This window comes from Dendrobates tinctorius, unplaced genomic scaffold (assembly GCF_039654945.1).
Source record: "Dendrobates tinctorius isolate UK_male_01 unplaced genomic scaffold, ASM3965494v1 ptg000051l, whole genome shotgun sequence".
Classification (NCBI taxonomy): domain Eukaryota; kingdom Metazoa; phylum Chordata; class Amphibia; order Anura; family Dendrobatidae; genus Dendrobates; species Dendrobates tinctorius.
This window is the reverse complement of record NW_027361719.1, coordinates 20,189,406-20,213,246: the sequence shown is the minus strand read 5'-3', so window position 1 is coordinate 20,213,246 and position 23,841 is coordinate 20,189,406. Positions and strand designations below refer to the sequence as shown.

Below are 23,841 nucleotides of genomic sequence, written 5' to 3'. Positions count from 1 at the left end.
CTGCGTTGTACAGAACCATTGTTTCCAATGGTAAAACCAAAAACGCTGTGCACATGCTGTGGATTTTTCAGCGCGGATTTGCTGCGGGTTACAATGTTTGTTCGGAATCCACTGCGGTTTCACATCTCCTCCATTGTAGAGGTGTGAAACCGCAGGCTAATCTGCAGGTAAACCGCAGGTCTTTTTGTCCTGCGGTTTTTCCAAAATCTGCGCAGAAAAATCCACACCACCAAAAACTACGTGTGCACATAGCCCAATAGATGCTTATTTGAGGCCTCTGGGAACCTCATTCCATAGATTTGTATTTTCTGTGCTCAGTAGTATTGTTTTAAATTGCATCATTGTCATTTTTAAAGCTTAGATCTTTTTCAGAGTGATTAAATACACAGCAGAAGTTTAAGGATCAAAAACTTTAATGCAATCTCTTCTACCATAGATACTACATTAGTTTTTAAACTTCTAAAATACAGTGGCATAAACGTATTTATGGCATGTATAGCGGACACTTAACTAACAGTTTGGCAATGGCAGAAAGTGCTACCAGGAATAATGAACAGCACCATCGAGGACCTGGTCCAACATTTTTCCCTTTTGGTCCATCAAAGAAGATATCTAATTGTGGATATTATTTGTAATATGTTGAACTTTTAAGCAAGTGACTTCCATTTTTTACTACGTCTTAAAAACAATGAAAAGTATGCTTACAATATAGCTAATATTGCTTAGATTTCATTAGTATATATCCAAAAATAATTAAAAATGCTACATGTAGAATGAAAAACAAGAGTAAAATAAGACTACTGCTATTGGGATAAGCAATTAATACTACTTTTACATCAGCAGGTGATCCCATGAGGGTGGGGAACCTCCAGCTCCTAAATGGTCCACAATGTCCTTTTCTCTGCCTGATTCCCAGGGACCGCAGTGCTCAGGCCAGCAGTATCAAAATGTTTTGCTGACCAATTTTGTTGCTCTTTACACAGCAAGCACGCGCATGCAGCATTCACTGTTGAACGCTGCGGCCCATGCAATGAAGAAGTTTGTCCTGACACTGGCCAATTTCAATGGTAGGAAGTATTTTGTGGAATGAGTCAGTACAGTCTACACTCCCAACCCACCTACAAAGACAACAGCCCTGGAGTCTCCTGCTGTGATGCCGCTGCCTCACCATCTCCTTTGATATACTGTGCATGCCTCAGCATCTCCTGCTGAGATGTATATGCCCCAGCATTCCCTGCTGTGATGTATATGCCCTAGAATCTCCTGTGATGTCCCAGCGCCTCCTGCTTCAATGTTTATGTCCCAGCATCTCCTCCTGTGATGTATATGCCCCAACGTCTCCTGCTATTCACATAATCCATCATCTCCTGCTGTGGTGTATATGCCTCAGAGTCTGATGTGATGTATATTGTCCAGAGATTTATATGCTCTAGTGTCGCCCGTGATGTATATGAACCAGTGTCTCATGCTGTGATGTATATGCCCCAGCGTCTCCTGTGATGCCCCAGCATATCCTACTGTGATGTATATCCTCCAACGATGTATATGCTCCAGCATCTCCTGTTATGTATAAGTTTAAGCCCCAGTGTCTCCTGTATGATATATACAGACCAATCTCCATGTCTCCTATGTGATGTAAATATAGCAGCCCCTGTGTACTCTATGTGATTTATGCAGCAGTTTTGGTGTCTCCTATGGGATGTATATACTGCAGACCTCCTACTGCTTGAATTCTATAAATGAGCAGTGATGAATTTTGCACTTTGAGGAGATCTGCATTTTAAAGAGAACCAGTCACTAGGATCATGCATGTTAAACTAAAGATGTGGGCAGTATGACGCTGTCCATTTTAAACTGAAGATATGGGCAGTATAACGCTGTCATACTGCTTTAATACATATCTTTAGCGTAAAAATCTGTGGCCTGATTTTCGATCAATCATCATGATAAATTTCGGTTTCATCAGTGCTTCTTGGTAGAACTTGTGGGCGGGACTGTTGGTAGGTTCTTCGCCTCATAGGGCTCAGCCACGACCCCTCTGCTGCCTCTCTTGCATTCATTTAAATTTTGGGCAGGTGCCATCTTAGCTGTATGTGGCACTCTTGCTGGTGGTAATCTTCATGAAAAAAATGCCAGTGCATGCGCAGATTGACTTCTGGGGTCTTCAGGAGAATAACGCTGGAGGTGGCGCATGCACAGAATGAGATCTCAGATCATCTTTGAGATTATCTTTTTTAAGACAAGGTAGCCTTTCCCCCCCAATATTTTATGGATTTGTTTACCATCTATGTATACTGCTTTTATTATGAGCAATTGTATAGTTTTGTATAAACTAATGAAGAATAAGTAATTTTAACAGTATTGAGTCTGTGCACATACTTCTGGTTTTTCATTTTATTTGTGCCATTTGACATTAAATATATTTGAGCTTCACTCAATGGCGTGACTTTCTGTGTCTTATGTTAATAGATAACCAATAATTGTGTATCAATATAAAAATAATGAATTTTTCCTCTTTAATAAAAGCACTGCAGAAGTTTCCTTTTGGTAGAAGAATTGTACAGGATACAAGTCAGTTTTCTTGACTGTGTTCATCTCTCCCTCCCCTTGGGCTCTTCATAGCCTTTTTCCTTACTTTTATATGTTTCTTTGCAGCTTGACATTTACACGGGTGAATCCTACAGACTCTTTTGCATAGTTTTTCTCTGTCAGTCTCTTGTTCTCACTGCCACATTCTCAATTCTTCCATTTATTCCAGAGGAGCTAGCCTTGTGCAAACACAGGAGCCTGACATTTAACTCATTCAAGGCTAAAGTTTTTAGTGATCATCAAATGAAATTCTCCTGGTTGTCTTGTAATGCTAGAGTGTGACGGTCTGAGCAAAATTTTAATTGGAACTACATCAATCAAAGTAAATTAAGTTGAATGACCCATAGTTTTCATTATCCACTTATGGTGACAATGTAGTTAATTACAACCTAAAATTAGAAAGTATGTATGACTGCATACTCATAAAGTAATCTGTAAAATTAGTAATCCAAACTTTAGGGTTCTAAAGTTAGAAAGTTATGTTAGTATCACTGGACTTCTAGCTGATCAGTAATCATCTAACAATAAATTATAAATATATTAGCCATTTAAAGAATGGAAATATAGGCCTTGATTCATCAAACAATTTCTGCCACAATTCTGGTGGCAATGGCCTAGTGCAGCTGACAAATTCATCCCCATTAACACCACAAAAGTGCCATAAATGCTTATAAAGATACTAGATGGTGGCCCGATTCTATCGCATCGGGTATTCTAGAGTTTCTGTTAAAATAAAAAATAGTCATATACTCACCTTCCGATGGCCCCCGGACTCTTTCTCTCCTCTCCATGCTCCCTTCATCTTCCGGTTCCAGTAATGCTTTGCACGAAACACCGCTGACGACGTCGCACTCTCGCGAGAGTGACGTCATCTTCAGCCCTTCTCGCTAATCATTGCTGGAACTGGAAGATGCCGGGCGCGTGGTGAGAGGAGGGAAAGAGTCCAGGGGCCGTCGGAAGGTGAGTATATAACTATTTTTTATTTTAACAGAGACTCTAAAATACCCAATGCGATAGAATTGGGCCACCATCTAGTGTATTATACTTCTGTTACACCCGGAGCTGCTGTCACTGTTCTGCTGTTACCTAATGTATTGTACTCCAGTTACAGCCAGAGCTGTAGTCACTGTTCTGCTGTTACCTAATGTAGTGTAGTCCAGTTACACCCAGAGCTGCAGTCACCGTTCTGCTCTTACCTAATGTATTATACTCCTGTTACAGCCAGATCTGCAGTCACCGTTCTGCTCTTACCTAATGTATTATACTCCTGTTACAGCCAGATCTGCAGTCACTGTTCAGATCGTACCTAATGTATTGTATTCAAGTTACAGCCAGAGCTGCAGTCACTTTTCTGCTTCTACCTAATGTATTGTATGCAAGTTACACCCAGAGCTGCAGTCACTGTTCTGCTGTTACCTAATGTATTGTACTGCAGTTACACCCAGATCTGCAGTCACTGTTCTGCTGTTACCTAATGTATTGTGCTCCAGTTACTCCCAGAGCTGCAGTCACTGTTCTGCTTTTACCTAATGTATTGTAGTCCAGTTACACCCAGAGCTACAGTCACCATTCTGCTCTTACCTAATGTATTATACTCCTGTTACAGCCAGAGCTGCAGTCACTGTTCAGATCTTATCTAATGTATTGTACTCCAGTAACACCCAGAGCTGCAGTCACTTTTCTGCTCTTACCTAATGTATTGTACGCAAGTTACACCCAGAGCTGCAGTCACTGTTCTACTGTTACCTAATGTATTGTACTCCAGTTACACCCAGATCAGCAGTCACTGTTCTGCTGTTACCTAATGTACTCCTGTTACACCCAGAGCTGCAGTCACTGTTCTGCTCTTACCTAATGTATTGTATATGTACAGGACTGTGCCTGTGTAATGAGCGACGCAGCAGTGATGCCTTTAACGGCTGTAATGTGCCTGTACAATAAGCGATGTGGCCGTGCTGCCGCGACGACTAAGCGACTGTAGCTGATTGGTCACGGCCTAACTGACGCGACCAATCAGTGACGCAGGATTTTGGTTACAGACAGACATAATAAGACAATTATATATAGATAATACAGTCCTACTTGGAGTACATTTGTGATGCTACACTTCATTAGCTAAAAGAGGGTTGTCCAGTAACGTACTATGACTACAAAATAAATAATATCCGCCTGTTTGTTAATCAGCTGCATTTTATGCATGATCCCGGAACAGTCAATCTTATATGACTCCTAAAGAGAACACAGTGGTTAATTCCCTACGGATCAGTTGCATCTTCATCTGGTGGTCACAGCTACAACCAACCAGAACAGTTATAAAAATGAGGACATTAAATAAGAGGTTGCTGTAAATATATATATATATATATATATATATACACACAGGGGGAAAAATAAGAATTTGGTACACTGCCGATCGGCAAGATCTATCATGGAGCCCCAGACAGAGGATTGAACTACCCACATCTTGTGTCTCTTCCATTTTCTAATAATTGCACCAACAGTTGCCTTCTCACCAAGCTGCTTGCCTATGGTACTGTAGCCCATCCCAGACTTGTGCAGGTCTACAATTTTGTCCCTGGTGTCCTTAAACAGCTCTTTGGTCTTGGCCATGGTGGAGTGGTTGGAGTGTAATTGGTTGCGTGTGTGGACAGGTGTCTTTTGTACAGGTAACGAGTTAAAACAGGGGCAATAAATACAGGTAATGAGTGTAGAGTGTAGGGCTTCTTAAAGAAAAACTAACAGGTCTGTGAGAGACAGAATTCTTGCTGGTTGCTAGGTGATCAGATACTTATTTCATGCAATAAAACGCAATTTAATTATTTAAAAATCAACTTTTTTTTAAAGATTCTGTCTCTCGCAGTTGAAGCGTACCTAGAATAAAAATTGAAGACCTCACCATTCTTTGTAGGTGAGAAAACTTGCAAAATCGTCAAATACTTATTTTCCCAACTGTATGTATTATGTATACACACATTGTGCTTACTTAGGGCTTATAGAGTTAAAAAAATCATTAGATTGAACCAAAAAATTATCAAAACTTTAAGAATGATCTAAAAATGATTGTTTCCTAACGTTAGATATGTGTATACAGGTATCAGTAGACGTGACTGCGATTGTATAAGTGATCTAAGTTATAAAAAAAATTACAATTTTTGTAACATACATTAGTGTGCAAAATGTTTAGGCAGGTGTGGAAAAATTGCTGCAAAGTAAGAATGCTATAAAAAAAGTGATATTAGTTTAATTTTATCAATTAGGAAAATTCAAAGTGAATAAACACGAGATAAATTTAAATCAAATCAATTTTTGGTGTGATCGCCTTCAAAATAGCATCAAAACATCAATTCTTCTAGGTACATTTGAAGAGTTACAGCAGATACTTATTTTTGATGCAATACTATAAGGGAGGTGTCTGATCGGCTACCAATTTATTGTGCAGGAGGAATCACAGGTACAGTATAAAAGCCAATGTCAATAAGAACCATCTTCAATAAATAGAAGAACCAGGAGTCCTGGAGGTGATGATGTGGCCCCCATAGAGCCCTGATCTCAACATCATCTAGTCTGTGTGATGATCACATGAGAAGACAGAAGGATTTACACAACTTACATTCACTGAAGATCAGTGGTTAGAGCTCTAAGATGTTTGGAGCAAACTCCCTGCTGGGTTCCTTAAAAAACCGTGTGCAGGTATACCGAGAAGAATCTTGATGCCGTTTTGAAGGCAGTGGGAGGTGAAACCAAATAATGATTTAATCTAGATTTCTTTTTTGTTCATTCACTTTGCATTTTGTTTATTGATAGCATAAACTATTGACAATTTTATGCTTGAAAGCATTCTTTTTTGCAGCATTTTTTCACACTTTCCTAAGACTTTTGCCCAGTACTCTATGTATAGATGTACTTAGAACATTAAAACTTTCTACCATCAAACTTGTTTTTATGAATTTATCTCCCTGAGTACACACATGTACAATACAAGTAGCAATACTGAAATGGATCTTACGTGCCGCCCCGCTTTAATTGCTCTTCTTAGCAATGATGATGTCAACAAAATAGAATACGAAAGATGTAAAAATGCAGATATAATTGGGCAGGAACATCCAGTTCTCTTCCCAGATGGTGCTAAATCCCAGGCAGACTAGCTATCCAAATGAGTAAAGCCTTTGCTTACTGAAAATGCTTACAAAGCATGGTTGTTTTGGAAATAAAAAGGTTAATGATGTAAAAAGAAATGTATTAGCCTTTCTGTGAAATGTTCTTCAATGGCCAAATGCCAGAAATAGGATGATGGTAGGACAATAATCCTGCATTATATTTTTCCTCCACTGTCAGTTATTATAAAGCAGAGGCTGTCAGCCAGTAAATGTCATGGCCGTCCACCATTGCTCCGTTTTGGTTTTCTACCTGTAGTCTGCAGATGTAGCTATAGAGAAAATGAAGCATCTAATGCAAATTTATTTCCTTGCAGATGTGTTCTCTGTAAGGAGGAGATGGTGGTAGTTTGCCCAGGTGTATATGACCTTTTATCTTCATTATATCGTATAGTGCAGTCTCTTGGAGTGAGATCCATTATTATGTGAAGACTTAGGAGTAAATTTATTGCCTGAAAACGATGTCTGGTTTATAATAGGCTTTCTGGAAAAAACAAGTATTTCCCCATCTGTTCACCCAAGAGAGGTACAATATCGTCTTCTGACTTTTAGCCAATCATTTAGGTCTTGCAGTACTTTTTAATGAGTATGCCTGCTTACAGCAATTCTAGCTATTACCAAAATCTATCAATTATATTATTGAATTTACTCCTTGTTACACAATAGAACAACCATTTTGATAGGCAGTCACATTACAGGAGCTAGTAGACAAGAACTGGTCTTGGTGCAGTAGAACTCTACTTGTAGACAGCCATTTACGAAGCAATGATGACTTCTACCAGAAGAGGTAACGAAACCCAAAGTATTGCAACATTCAGTAAAGCGAAATATAATTTCATATATACATACACAGTGCAACTATTTTAAGATAACACCTCAAAATTACCTCCATGGTCCTCTGAAAAAAGAGGCCAATATTCAGAAAATATAGGGGAGATAAACATGTGTTGCAAAAAATGGATTTGGTAAAAGGTTGACCATCTCAAAAAGGTGGTTGTCACAGGTTTACCGAGACAGCGAGGAGCCACAAGACCTCAGCGTCTGATTTCTCCCTCTCCTGCACTGATTAGAAACACTTGACCTTCATATTAAATGGTGCAAGTTTCTTCTAGCAGTGCAGGGGTTAAATGTTAAGGCTTAGCAGTTCACTGTTAGCCAATCCCATAGCATTCCGCCTTGCTTGGCAGCCCACTTTTAGGATCCATAATGTGTTTCATCGCTCTCTACTCAAAAAATACATTGCATCCTCTGTACCATCACCGCTACCACTATCTCCGGTCATTGTTGATGGAAATTTTAAATTTCATGGCATTTCAGATAGCTAAGATTGTTGATTCTCGCTTAGTTCTTTGATCACTTCAGTATCTGGTACACTGGAAGGGATACGGTCCTGAAGAGAGGGTGTGGGTACCATGATCTGATGTCCATGTGGCCAGGCTGATGGCTTTTTCATGTGGCACACCATGATAAATGTGGTTCTGATGCTCCGGAAGTCCCTCGTATAAGGGGAGGTACTGTCACAGGTTTACCATGACATAGAGGAGCCAGAAGACCACAGTGTCTGATTTCTCCTACTCCTGCACTGATTAGAAGCACCTCACCTTCATATCAAATGATGCAGGTTTCTTTTAGTAGTGCAGAGATTAATCTACTCAGTTGAGAGCTCCTGGAAGCTTTCCTGTGTTAAGGCTCAGCTGTTAGCCACTCCTATCTCCTATATAATCTGGGCCCTGGCTAGCATTCATTGTCAGAGTGGCTTTTGCTGCATGGCTGGAGGATGTTGTTGGCTGTTACTCGAGAAGGCGTTTGGTGGATTTATCTCTGACTGTTGCTAGGTTTTGAGTGTGTGATAATTCCCTTTCTTCTCCTACTTTGGTTTAACCCCATCCTCCACTGCCCGCTGCATTTCTCTATTGTCTGTGTGAGTATATTTGTATGTTTGGTATTTTTCATTACCTCTGTTCATATTACCTTGTTAGTCTGGTTGATGTATTACGGCACACTACTACTCCACTCTTACCTGAGTGGGGGAAGGAAACAGACTGAGGGCGGATTCAGGAGCTAAGGCAAGGTATGCTGCGCAGGCGTCTTCACCATCAGAAGTAATCCCGGGAACAGGGTGAGCTAGGGCACCCCTAGCATTAGGGACAGAGAAGGAGCCCCTGATCCCGGCACATCCGACAACAGAGTCGTGACAGTGGTCTTTTTTAGAGGTTTCACTGCTTTAAAGGAAAGCCTCAACAAAATTGTAGAATAATTGAGCTAGTCGTAGCTAATATTAACTAAATACATGGTTAAGTGGCTAGATGATAATATAGATATTGCACCCTGAATAATAAATGAAATACGGCTCAAGTGAAACTTTCTCTAGGGTTTATCCAACATATGAAACCAACAGCTCACCACACCTGTAATGGTTTCATCAAGAGTACTCGGCAGCATGTACAGAGCACATCAATATAAGCAAGTAAGAAAAAAGCCGACACTCTGTCCTTCTTAAGAAAACCCTGTGTTTATTGTAACTTTATTCCAAGTGCTAAAACTACTAAACACAGATCCTCTAACATCTGATGTGTTTCAGATGTAAACTTCCTTAATCATTGCTATGACTGCATACCCTTAAACTAACAATTTGTTGAAGTACTCTTTGAACTTATGACAGCATTTTATGCAGCCTTTCAGTATTCCACATCTAAAATTGGCAATATTTGCCCACTCTTTCTTGCAGTAGTGCTCCAGGTTACCCTATTCGGATCAACCTCTATCTATAACTGGAATGAAGTCTAGGCTCTGGCCGGACCATTCTTTTGTTGATTTTAAGATATGTTTAGGATCATTGCCATGATGAATAGCGAAATTCCTCTTCAGCTTTTTAGCAGAAGGTTTTGGTGCAGAATTGACTGGTATTTTGAACTTTTCATAATTCTCTACCCCTTGAGTAAAGCCCTAGTTTCAGCTTGTGAAAAATAGCCCCAAAGCTAAAAGTTGTCTCCTCTGTAGGTATGGTATTCTTTTGGTGATGCACAAAGTCGTTTTTATGCCAAACATACCTTGCAAAATTATTAAGTGTTAACCTTTTTTTCAAGACTTCAATCCTCCCTAATATTCTGTATATCAGTTTCTGGGCCAAATCTTGACTAATGGCAACCTCGTTATTATCTCATCAGTGCTTGGAGTCTATCAGAATTTCTGTGTTTTTGTTTGTCCACCCACTTTTTGAGGATTGACCACAGTTTCTCAATGAGATCGAGATCTGCATAGTTTTCTTTTCATGGATCCAAAATCTCCATGTTTTATTCAGCGAGCAACTTATTTATCACTTTTGCATTGTGACATGGTGTCAATCATGATGGAAAAAGCATTGTTCATCATCAAATTGCTCCTTGATTGTAGGGAGATTTTGCTCTGGAGGATGTTTAGATACCATTCTTTTTTCAAGTTAGTTAACTTAGGCCAAATTGTGATTGAGCTCACTTCCTTGGCTGAGAAGCAACCTCAGACATGAATAATGTCAAGACATTTTTCTGCTGGCAAAAAAACAGGACTCATGATAGCCCTCATATTTTCTACTCTAAATAATCATTCTTCCAGATGTCCCAAATGGTCTGAAGGCGGGCTTCATCAGAGAAAATAACTTTTTTCTTGAGTTTTCCTTGGAGAGAATTATTTTTTTGCTGCCCTTCTTGACATCAGACTATCCTCTAAAAGCCCTTGCCTCACTGGTCATGGAGACCCCGTGAGTTCTGTATGGTCACATTTCTGTTGCTCTGCACTTGAATTAATCCTCTAGCTGTATTCTCTTTAGGAGACGGTTCTGGCACTTGTTGGACTGTCTTGAGCACCCTGAAGTATTCTCTACAGCATTTGAACCTATCTCTTTGAAGTTCTTAATGGTCTGATAAATGTTTGACTTACATTTGCAGTTCACTCTTCATAATAATCTAGAGTTAATGCAAATCGCCACTATAAAAACTGAAAAAGAAAATTTGTGTGAGTCTTCAAAACTTTTGTCCACAACTCTACTGTGAAATTTATGAAGCTTCCTGGGTCACCTACTGTATGTTAACAGGCTATTCCCATTTATATCCTTGAATAATGAAAATATATATATTTTAAAATCTTACTGTATATATTACTGAATAATGTATATAATAGTATGTAAACTTGTTACTGTAACATGAAGTCTACCATAAAGACATATTTCAGAGATTTTAGATTGTTTCTTTACCTTACTATCATGATAGTCACATCACTCTAGAGGCGTTTCCAGGGGTGGCTTGGTTGGGCATTTGCCCCAGGCGCAGCCATGGAAGTTTGCCATTCAACCTGACAGCCAGATTTGAGAAAGTGCATCTTGCCGGCTCCCAGTGATCAACTGTACTTGTGTGTTTCAGATGCAAGTATAATTGAAGCCCTGACCATCAGCACTTCCAGGTTAGGGCGACGTCAACAGCATGATCAGGTTATGTGATCACACTGCTGATGTCACTTTCCGGCTCTGCAGAAGCGCAGACGACACAGCGTTGGTGGTAAGTGCTCCAGGCTCTACTGGAACTGAAGACACACCAAAGATTTATTAAAGGGGGAGAGTTGAGTTGGAGGGCTAGGAAGGGATGGTTGGGGACACAATATGGGGAGCAGGGTAAGAAATTTGAAGACAGTATGGGGGGAGAAATTTGAGAAAAGTGTGAGGAGCAAGGGGGCTGGATAGGTGCGAACACAGTAAGGGGAGCATGGGGGAGAAATTTGATGACAGTATGAGGAGTGAGGACTGGCAGTCAGCCGCTCTTTGAGCAGCTGTCAAAGTGACAGCCAGCAAAGAAAAGGTGCAGCATGCTGGCTCCCAGTAATCAATTGTACTCACATCTTTCAGATTGAAGTACAATTAAGGGTGCTGTCAGCAGCATGATCAGGTCATGTAATCACGCTGCTGTCGTCACTTACTGGCACTGCAGAGGCTCGCACAATATTGGTGGTAAGTGCTTCAATGGAGCTGAAGACACCAAAGATTAAGTGTAATGGGCGGGGGGAGGGGTAGAGAGAAGAAATGGTATTTGAGGACACAGTTTGGGGCGTGGGGAGAAAGAATAATATTTCAGTGCACAATCTGGGGGAGAGAAGAAATTGGATTTTACAATAGTATGGAGGGTAGAAGAAATAGGATTTGAGGACAAGGTTTGGGAGTTAGAAAATATAGGATTTGAGGACACAGTTTGGGAATCGAGGAAGAGATGGGTGAGGATACAATATTAGGAGGTGGAGGGGCAAGCGATAGAAATTTGAGTACACAGTATGAGGAGCAAGTAAGCAGATGGAGTGCATGCATGAGGAAACATAGGGGGCATAGTTGCAGACACAGAATGGTGAAGGATGTGTGCGGACACAGTTTGGTGAGTAGGGGGATGGGTGCATACACAGTATGGTGAGTGAGGGGATGGGTGCGGACACAGTGAGAGGAAGAATGTATGTGGACACAGTATAGGGAGCGAGGGTGATATGGTGGGTGCAAACAGTATGGGGATCATGGGGATGGGTGCAGACACACTATGGGGAGTGAGTTTGATGGGATGGGTGCAGACACAGTATGGTGAGTCAAAGGGATGTTTGAGGAGGCAGTATGGAAAGCGAAGGGGTATATACGTGAGATGACATTATATTTAGCAGGGGGATGTGAGAGGAGATAGTTTGAGGATGGAGAGGGAAATGTGTTATGATTGGATCACCGAAGAGGAAACCAAAACCAAGCTAAGTCACAGAAAACCTGAGAGGTTGGTAACTACGCGGATTGCAGACCCCTGATCCTAACCACACAACTAACAGCAGCCGTGGAGCGTACCTACAATGATTCTAGATGCCTCCTCACAGCCAGAGAACTAAATAAGCCTAAAGCAAGAAAAGGGGAAATCTAAACTGCCCCAGAGCAGACCCCAAAGGAATAGACAGCCCCCACACATGTATTGATGGTGAAACAAGATGAAAGCACAAACACAGGTAGGAAAATAGGCTGCGCAAACAATGGGGCCCACATTAACTAGAAAGGACTGTCTGCAATCACGCCAAAAAAACCTGCAAAAAATGTCCAACACTTCTGATAGCAAAAAAAACCCTGAAGTCACTAGACTTCACCCACTATATCAACACTCTGGCATATTCTGAGAACAGAGCAAAAACAGGCCAATCTAATAAAGGGACAAAAAGCAAACTGGCGCATACAGTAACATAAGAGTGGAAATTCAGCACAGCCCCAGCCGGGGCTGGCTGACCACACAAACACTGAATAGACAAAACCAAATCAAATGTGAACATTAGCAGAGAAAACTTAGCTTGAGAAGACAGGAACTGAGCTGGAAACCAAGACCTCAGGAGGCAGGAAAAAATCACCAGCATGGGAATAGGGAGTCGGCTGTCTTAAATCCAGTCAGACTCCAGATGTCCAATCGTCATCCTCATTATCAGGTGGCAGGTCTCTGTTAATTAGATCAGCTTCATTACCTCCTGCCACCACCAGAGGGAGCCCGGAAAGAGAACTCACAACTCCTCTGTCAGCACAAACAGTTCCCTCACCACAAACCAGAGGCAGACCAGAAAATGAGTTCACAACAGAAATGTGTGAGTAGACTATTGAGGGTAATAGTGTGAGGAGACAGTTTAAGGGGAGAAATGTGTGAGTGGCACAGACTAGTTACTGAGTAGGGTGTGGTGTAGCATGGGAGAACAGTGTAAGAGCGCAGCCAGGAGAGGACAGTATGCCAAAGAGGGGAAGTGTGATGAGGGGCACAGTACAGGGGCTGGGCCCTATAGGGGGGACACAGTGAGAAAACAGTTTGAAGAGGGGGCCCAGTATAGAAAAGAGGGGTCAGTGTGGAGGGTATGTACAATAAGAGGTCATATTTGGAGTTTGTAAGAGGACAGTGTTTGGGTCATATTTTGTTCAACGAATATAGTGAAGGTCAATTATTTATTCTCGGGCTCAGAGAAGCACAGATATTTTTATTCAGGAACTTTATAATGAAATAACTATTTTTAAGAGTATCATATGGGGATGTGCTGCACAAGCCCATAGAGGATGGAAGTCTGCAGTGATGAGCTGTGGCTGTAAGAAGTCATTATGGTGTCTGGACAAGATGAAGAAAAGAAAGATACCGACCAATCAGAGACAACGTCATATATAAAGCACCTGGATGTAAATTTTTTTGTGATACTGGCTAATTCTCATCAGTAATTTAGTTCCTGTATAGTCCCCAGCCTGATGATGATTGACAGAAAGAACTCCAAGTATCTCCTTACCATTGTTAAGGACTTATTGGAAGTTGTAGGTTCACACGATACAAATGTATATGGGTCTGACCTGACATTACAATTGATATACCATGTAGTGGTGGTGCTCCTAGTGATGTATTCATATATTGATAGTGGTCCTGGTGATGTATTTCTGTAATGATGGTGGTTCTTTTGATGTATTTCTGTATTGATGAGGAATTTGATGCTGTGTTTCTCTACTAATGAAGGTCATATGGATGTATTACTGCTGGTGGTTCTGATGACAAATTTCTGTACTGATAGTGGTTCTTGTGATGTATTTCTGTATTGATGAGGGATTTCATGCTGTGTTTCTCTACTAATGAGGGTCATATACATGTATTACTGCTGGTGGTTCTAGTGATTAATTTCTGTACTGCTGGTGGTTCTGGTGATTTACGATTTTGCTGTTATTGGTTCTGATCCTATACACATGTAACAATCCATAACTTATAAGACTATGTGATACATGGCTATGTTACTAAAGTGTTGTGCTGTCTGACAAGTTAAGGGTTACTTTGTTTTTATTTATATTAGGATGTACAGTAAAAGTGATAAACACTTTGATCAAAAATAACCAATAAAGAGGAGGATAGCAGCAACAGTACACTATTACTAGAATTAAAATTTAACTTTTAATCTATATACTCTAAAAGCTTGTAATAAACAGCACTTCATACATAGAAAACAAAACCATGTGGAAGAGTATCTCGGTATACTTGTTGGTAATATATAAAGACAATTGGTTCACTGTTAACCACAATGAGTCAAATGAACAGCTAGACCAGATCAAGGGATCTAGAGTGAAATCAAGAAAATACTGTGGGGGGAATAAAATAAGGGGCTGTGCAGATGGGGAAATGAGCTGAGGGGCTGTGCAGAGGTGGGAATAAAATGAGGGTTTAAGCAGATGGGGGAATAAAATTAGGGGATGTGCAGGGGTATAAAATGAGGGGCTGTGCAGAGGGGCATAAAATGATGAGCTCTGCAGGGGGATCATGAAATGAGGGGCTGTGCGGGGACCATTAAATAAGGGGATGTGTGTTTGGGCCATGAATTGAGGGGCGTTGAAATGGGAAGAGCAAAGTATATAAGGAGCTGTGGTGACCTGCATATGGGACTGTGGTGGTCATTTTTCTGGGGGCTGTCGTGACCACAGTGAAAAGTGGGCTGTGGTGAATATCATACTGTTAGGGGTGTTTTGTTTGTGGGCCATAACTGTATGGGGTGTTGTGGATGCCATCATAGTATACATGGGGGCTGTTTTGACATCATACTATTTATGGGGTCTGTGGTGGACATCATGCTATATATGGGGGACTGTGGTGGTGATCATATAATATATTGGGGGTTGTTATGGATATCGTACCGTATGGGCAGCTGTGGTGACCATCATACTGTGAAGGAGGACAGTGTGAGGGGTGGTTACAGTTTGAAGAGGACAGCATCTTGGGCAGTATGGAGAGGGGATAGCGTGAAATGGAGGCACAATAAGGAAAGTGGTTAGCATGATGGGGGGAAGGTGTGGAGATATAGAAAGAGTAATGGAAAATAAGAGAGAGGACAGCAATGGTATAGGCCGTGGTTCATAAAGGCGAATAGTCTGGCACTTATAGTAGATAATGATAGATTTTGTGGAGGCCATAAACTATAGGAAGATTATTTAGAGTCATAAAATGGACAGATATTTTTTATGCAGAGGAAATTTCAATAACCCTATTTTTAAGGGCACTGTGTCGCGATGTGCTGCACAAGACCGAACACCTGTGGATGTGAAAAGTCATCATGTCATCTAGACAAGATGGAGATGAGAAAAAAGACATGACTCAAGATAAGATGCAGTCTATAAGATACCCGGATATAAATGTTTATTTCTGATATTGACTAATTCTCATCAGTACTGTGGTTCCAGTATGATCTGCAGTCTGATGGTGGCTGTTAACAACAACTCCCAGTATTTCCTTACCATTGATAAGGAATTACTTGGAGTTGTACAGTTTTAGGTTAATATGATACAATTGTTTATGGGGCTGACTTGATATTACAATTGATCATTATACTAAGTTTCGTTCTTGTATTCAAGTACTCTAGGTTCTGGTCATGGATTCCTGTACTTATGGTGGCTCTGGTGACTTATTCATGTACTGATGGAGGTTCTGGTGACGTACTAATTTATTGATGGAAGTTCTGGTGATGTAACCAAGTGCTGATGGTGGGTCTGTTGATGTATTCATGTACTGATGGTGAATTTAATGATCCATTCATGTACTAATGGTGATTCTGGTGATATTTTCATGTACTGATGTTGGTTCTGGTGCCATATTCATGTGCTATTGATGGTTCTGGTGCTCTAAGTATGTACTAATAATGATTTTAGATTTGTGTTCAAGTACTGATGATTCTGGTGATGAATATATCAGCAAAATCATCATCACTACATGAATACAGCACCAAAACAACCATCACATTATCAAGACCAAAGGAAACAGTCATGAAGTCCAACTAGATAAACAACTATGAAAATCTTTATTATTCATGTATTAAAATAGAACAAGTACAAAAGCAGGGGAGGGGAATACAAATGCATACCTATAACAAGCATCAGAAATCTAGGCTGGAGGGACCATGTACTAAAAATCATATACATACATATGTAATATTGCACCTGTGGTATTTATCAATATGTAAACTAGCCTTGTCAGGTATATACTTGTATACTTGTACCTTTTATATGGTCCTTAATTTATGTTGAATTATGTGATCTATATCTTTATGACATATGGGCCAGTTTACATATTGATAAATACCACAGGTGCACAGATGACTACCCATTCCTGCTACTACATGTGGGGACAAATGACACCGCAAGAAACGACCTGGAAACCATCTGCAGAGACTTTGAAGACTTAGGCAAGAAAGTGAAAGAACTGGGAGCGCAGGTGGTCTTCTCTTCCATCCTCCCAGTGGATGGCCATGGAACAAGGAGGTGGAATAAGATTCTGCAGGTGAACAACTGGCTACGTCGATGGTGCCGTCAGCAACGATTTGGATTTCTGGATCACGGAGTGAACTACTTATACGATGGACTACTTGCTAGAGATGGGGTGCACCTTACGAAGACTGGAAAGCAGGTATTTGGAAGTCGCCTTGCTACACTTGTAAGGAGAGCTTTAAACTAGAACAACATGGGAAGGGAAGCAAAAGACCAGAAAAAGCCATACACCTGACAAATGCTACTGAGAACTCTGCTATTAGAAGTGGAAAGGAAGAACAAAGACGAAAGAATCTAATTAAAAAAAATATTGGAGAAAGAGAAACCAATCACAAACTAAAATGTTTCTATACTAATGCACAAAGCATGGGCAACAAACAAGGAGAATTGGAACTACTAACACAGGAAAAGAAATACGATGTCATTGGAATCACTGAAACTTGGTGGGACAATACACATGATTGGAATACAAGACTAGAAGGATACAACTTATTTGCAAGAAACAGACTTGATAAACGAGGAGGGGGTGTCGCATTGTATGTTAGAAATGCGTATATCTGCACAGAGATTGAAGCTTCAGAGACTGGGAGTTCTGTGGAAACTGTTTGGGTAAGAATACAAGGACAGAACAATGGAAAGGACACCATTGTAGGCATTTACTACAGGCCGCCTGTGCAAGCTGAAGATATGGATGAACTCTTTATGCATCAAATGGCCAAGTTCTCCAAAAAATATGACATAGTTGTCATGGGAGATTTCAACTATCCAGACATTTGTTGGGAATCTCTCTCAGGCAAAACTAACAGGTCAAGGAAATTCTTATCCTCTCTTGCTGACAACTTTATCTTCCAAAAGGTAAAGGAGAAAACAAGGGGAACTGCTACCTTGGATCTAATCCTTATAAACAGGGAGGAAATGGTTGAGGAGGTAAAAGTGGCTGGGACCCTTGGAGGTAGCAACCATGCTATTTTAGAATTTTGGATAACTAGAGGCGGAAGACCTGTGAAGACTCAGACGTCAAGGTTAGATTTCAGAAAGGCAGATTTTAAGGGATTCAGAAAGATAATTGGAGGGATCCAATGGCTGGATATCCTTAAAGACAAAAATGTCCAGGAAGGATGGGAAATCTTGAAAAATGAAATTCTCAAAGCACAGTTGTTAACAATTCCGAAAAGAGGGAAGAATAGGAAGCATTTAAGGAAACCAGGATGGATGAACACAGAACTTAAGCACATGCTAAAAAGGAAGCAAAAAATGTTTATAAAATGGAAAGAAGGAGGCATATCTAAAGAAGAATATAATGCTGTCTGCAGAACCTGCAAGGCACAAATCAGATTATCTAAAGCTGAAAATGAATTGAGGCTTGCAAGAGATGTCAAAAGCAATAATAAAGGATTTTGGGGATATGTCAAAAGTAAAAGAAAAGTCAAAGATGCTATAGGATTTTTACAGGATGAAAATGATGAAATGGTAAGACAGGATGTTGAGAAGGCTGAACTTTTAAATTCCTATTTTGCATCTGTTTTCTCTCAGAAAGGAAATGTAACATCAACTGTTATTCACTGTCCTATTAAGGGAATAGAAGAATCCAGGATATCTATAAACAGAAAGATAGTGAGGAAACACTTAGCTAACCTAAATGTATTCAAGTCTCCAGGTCCAGATGAATTACACCCCAGAGTACTGAAGGAGATAGCAGAAGAAATTTTTGAACCCCTCTCCATAATCTTTGAAAATTCTTGGAGAACAGGAGAAGTGCCAGAAGACTGGAGAAGAGCAAATGTTGTTCCTATCTTCAAAAAGGGGAAGAAGGTGGACCCAGGCAACTATAGGCCGGTGAGTCTGACTTCTATACCAGGAAAGATCTTTGAACAAATTATTAAACAACATGTATGTCAATACCTGGATAAGAATGAAGTGATTAAACAGAGTCAGCATGGGTTTGTAACTAATAAGTCATGTCAGACTAATTTAATTTCCTTCTATGATGGTATTACTGATTGGGTGGATCAAGGAAATGCTGTAGATATAGTATATCTTGACTTCAGCAAAGCATTTGACAAAGTCTCTCATACAATCCTTATTGAAAAAATGACTAAGTATGGAATGGACAAGGCAACTGTTAGGTGGATTCATAACTGGCTTAGTGATCGGACCCAAAGAGTGGTCGTAAATGGCTGCACATCCAGTTGGAAGAATGTCTCAAGTGGGGTACCACAGGGCTCTGTCCTGGGCCCTGTATTGTTCAACATCTTTATCAACGATTTAGATGAAGGAATTGAGGGTAAACTGATTAAATTTGCTGATGACACAAAGCTAGGAGGGATAGCTAATACTAGAGAAGAGAGAGAGAGGATTCAAAAAGATTTAAATAAACTGGAGAAGTGGGCAGCAACTAACAGAATGGTTTTTAACAGGGAGAAATGCAAAGTACTACATCTGGGCAATAAAAATGAAAAAAGCATATATAGAATGGGAGGAATAGGGCTAAGTGACAGCACATGTGAAAAAGACTTGGGTATACTAATAGATCACAGACTGAATATGAGTCAACAGTGTGATGCAGCAGCAAAAAAGGCAAATGCAATTCTAGGATGTATTAACAGAAGCATACAGTCTAGATCACGTGAAGTAATTATTTCCCTCTACTCCTCTTTGGTCAGACCTCATCTGGAATATTGTGTCCAATTTTGGGCACCACATTTTAAAAAAGACATCAACAAACTGGAGCAAGTTCAGAAAAGAGCGACCAGAATGGTGACCGGTCTGCAAACCCTGTCTTATGAGGAAAGGTTGCAGGATTTGGGAATGTTTAGTTTGCAAAAGAGAAGACTGAGAGGAGACTTAATAGCTGTCTACAAATATCTAAAGGGCTGTCACATTGTAGAAGGATCAACTTTATTCTCATTTGCACAAGGAAAGACTAGAAGCAATGGGATGAAGCTGAATGGGAGGAGACACAGATTAGATATTAGAAAAAACTTTTTGACAGTTAGAGTGATCAATGAGTGGAACAGGCTGCCACGAGAAGTGGTGAGTTCTCATTCAATTGAAGTCTTCAAACAAAGGCTGGACAGACATCTAACTGGGATGATTTAGCGAATCCTGCTTTGAGCAGGGGGTTGGACCAGATGGCCCAGGAGGTCCCTTCCAACTCTACGATTCTATGATTCTATGATTACATATGCATATATATGATTTTTAGTACATGGTCCCTCCAGCCTAGTTTTCTGATGCTGGTTGTAGGTATGCATTTGTATTCCCCTCCCGTGCTTTTGTACTTGTTCTATTTTAATACATGAATAATAAAGATTTTCATAGTTCTTTATCTAGTGGGACTTCATGACTGTGTTTTCTTTGGTCTTGTTGCTAGTATGTGCAGTTGGTTCAGATATAGTCCATATATGCAGTTTGGGTGGTGTATGATTTAATGCTAATTTCATCATTATGTGTGAATAGTTTCACCCATGTGTATATTATGCTTGCCACTATTCTTTTTTTTTTTTTTTTTCTAACCATCACAACATGAATGTTACCAGAACTGGAATACATCAACAGAACCACCATCAGTTCTGTGCAAGCTGTATTTATCACATGATGGGTGCAAAAATCATCAGACTTTGAAATTGCTCTCCCTGCTAAGTCACATCACTAAAGTACACCACTTTTTTTTACTTTTGAGGACTTTTTTGTGAAAAAGGTAACAATGCTAGTTGAAGTGATCATCAGAGTTTGCCACCTAACCCATCGGAGAGGAAGGGGGTGTGTGCATTAGGGGTCCTATTACTTTAGTCTTTGATCCATGGATTGAGGAGGGAGCGCCATTGGCTTAATCTGCCTAGGGCATCAAAATACTTTGTCCTGACTCTTGGCCCATCACAAACATCTATAGCCTATTACAGCTGGTAATTTCAATATCCTAATCAGGGCTTCAGCTTGTAATATTCAGTTTGGTAATTACTCCATTTTGGCTAACTATGCTTGTGAATGCTTCTCATTGCTTACTCTTGTCTTTACAAGAAGACAGTCAGCTCCAATAGTCAGTATAGACTTAGGCTAAGTTCACATTAGCGTTTGTGTGCGCATGCACAAATACATGTCAAAATGTTTACGCCGTGTTTTTTATCCTCATCAGCTTATGCATGATGGCAAAAAACCGCTGCGTTTGCGTTTTTAGCGCATGCGTTCGGAGAATTTCCTTGACACGAGCCATTTCCCGTACATGATTATGTGAAAAATGCATGCCTTTCGAAAGCATGCGTACGCATGTCCTTGCACGCTGCAGCTATGCAAGTAGATGCAAGCTCTACTAGATGTCAAGATGCAAGAGCAGACATGCAGCACTGCAGTGAGGCTACCCCTCTGGGTGGCAGCAAAGTAGTCAAACAAGCCAAGTCAAAACCTAGTCCGTCACGCAGTACAAAGAGAAAAAAGAAGCACAGAGTCAGCGGAGCGCCAGAGGGTCAAAACCAGTCAGGTCAGAGCCAAGGCCGAATCAAACACTGGGAAATCCAAAAAGAAAGGGAAATACTCAGACGGGACAGGCATGGAGGAAGGAACAGACACGGGCAAAGCCAGAAAGCAAAACAGGACAAATCAGGGTACTACCAGAGTCAGATACTCATACCATAGGCAGTAAATATAACTAACATCGCCTGCAGGATGCAGCGGGGAGAAAATGCCGACCTGAAACCAAAACGAGGCAAGGCAAAATTAACCCCTACATGACCAGACCGGGAAAAGGGGCAGACAGAACTCAAAACCCGGTCTGGATCATGACAAAGCCCATAGCCTTTTGGGGGTTAGTTCCAATAAAAACTGCACTTTTAGTGTTCTAAAAACAATCTGCAGAAACTGAAGTGTTATCAAATATGCTAATCATAGTGCCCAGTGCACCCTTGGTAGGGCAAAGGGACTTATTTTGCTGCTTTACCCAATGGTTTTACCTGTCCTCACCAACCTCACTAGTGATAGCATATTGTAAAAATGTTTACATTTCCTTGGGATTTGGAAAAAGAATCCAAAAAACGGTAAATGAAACTCAAACTGACGCCTTTTTACTGAATTTAAATCTATGCTTACAAAGCTCACCCCCTTCACACATTAATGCCTTCCAGCATTTAGATCAATAATCTTATTATCTGCTCATGCTATATTGTGTTAGGCATTCGGGTGTGCCATAGATTGTGATGTTAAAGCAGTGTACAACTAGAAATTTCTTAATTATAAGACATACCGCTAGATACTATAAAAGAGGGATCATCAGCTAAAAAACCCTAACTCACAATACATTGAAATGGATATTTATTTAGCTCTTTTATTCTAGAGATTGAACAAAAAAAAATGTACAAAGCTTAGCATTGGCATAGCGTGGGTTACCAATGAGGCAAGGCAGGTGCTAAGGCTCCTAACCTAGTACAATTGCCTCCTGAGGTTCCTTGTAAAACCAATAATGCCCACTGAGTTTAGAAAGCATTACTGAACATTTAATTCTCCTTTTAAAAAAGTAATGATGCTCTATGTGTGCAACCACCAAAAGTAATAATGCCAACACCCATGACGAAAAAATAGAGTTTATACTCGCATTTAGTGATGGTGATGAGGATCTGGCGGGTTAGGCCGATCATTTTAAAAAAGTTCAGTTTGGGTACTAGAATAGTGCCAGAATTCGAACCTGGACACCATTCAGATGAATGAGGGACCCAAACATCCATTGTTTGCCACACTGTCATCTGTGTGACAGTTCTTTAAACATAAGTTCTGATCGGCGGTAAGTTGACAACATGGAGCCAGCAGCATTGAATACTCTCATCAGCCTCGCCTGCTCTGACTGCTATCAGCGAGAGCAGGTGTAGAATGATGAGAGTAGTAGTGTCATCAGCCGATGCCTGTGAAAGGCTGTTACCTTTTTACGGCTGGTCACACCTGCTGACCCACATGCTGTAATCTGACAGTGTGAGAAATGCAGCGCTCTGACCGGCAGCAATGATCTTACCACCAGAGTCGCCGGTGTTCTCACACAGTCATACTGATGACTTTGTGGGAAACAGCCGATATTCGGGGTGCCGACCCAAAACAGTAACACTGACTTCCTGGAGAAGTCCGTGTTGGGGGTCCGTGCACGGACACTAGGTGTTCGGTATAAACCCTAAACTTTACTGATCAGATTCGCCTATCACTACTCACTTTATCTGAACAACTGAGTTTTGTTCTCCCCTGCACATAAAGTGGGTCAACACCAGGCAGTGGCATCATTGCGCCTCCAGTAAAAGGACCCTGAGGTCTTGTAGGCCTTAAGGTGCCCTTACACATTAGACCTTCTAATAGGGCTGGATCAGCCAATAGTCTCATCGATAGCTTCCCTTAAAATATTATCTCAGGAAGATAAGGATCTGTCATGTTCGATTTTGAATGGCTGATTCTTCTATCCTCCCTGTGCTACGTTGCTGCCAGCAGAGCCTAGCAACTGCTTTCTCCTAGAGAACACAGGAATATTTGGCCAAATTATTCAGCAGACAGCTACATATTGTGTATGTTGGGCCTACAGTAGCCTGCAGTCTACAGAAAATAGAGTGGTGGAGCACGCTGCTTCAACACAGAATCCAACTGTCTCGACATTATGATGTTGTCCATACTGTTTAAAGTGGAATTTACCCAAGAAACAGAAATCTTTTGCATATACACTGCCCAGGATCTTAGGCCCTCTGGTTGACACTCCTCCCTTATTTTTTTTTTTTTTATATTGCTCCCATAACAATTTTGCACACAGGTAACTGTTCCTATGGCCCACTCCACATTACCCCACTA

The 23,841-nt window shown here is 40.7% G+C and overlaps 1 protein-coding gene across 3 annotated transcripts in view; it reads left to right on the top strand.

Moving 5' to 3' along the window:
* NXPH4 (neurexophilin 4) overlaps positions 1-23,841 on the top strand; it is a 405,809-nt gene that overhangs the window by 322,474 nt on the left and 59,494 nt on the right. The gene's annotated exons all lie outside the window — the stretch shown is intronic.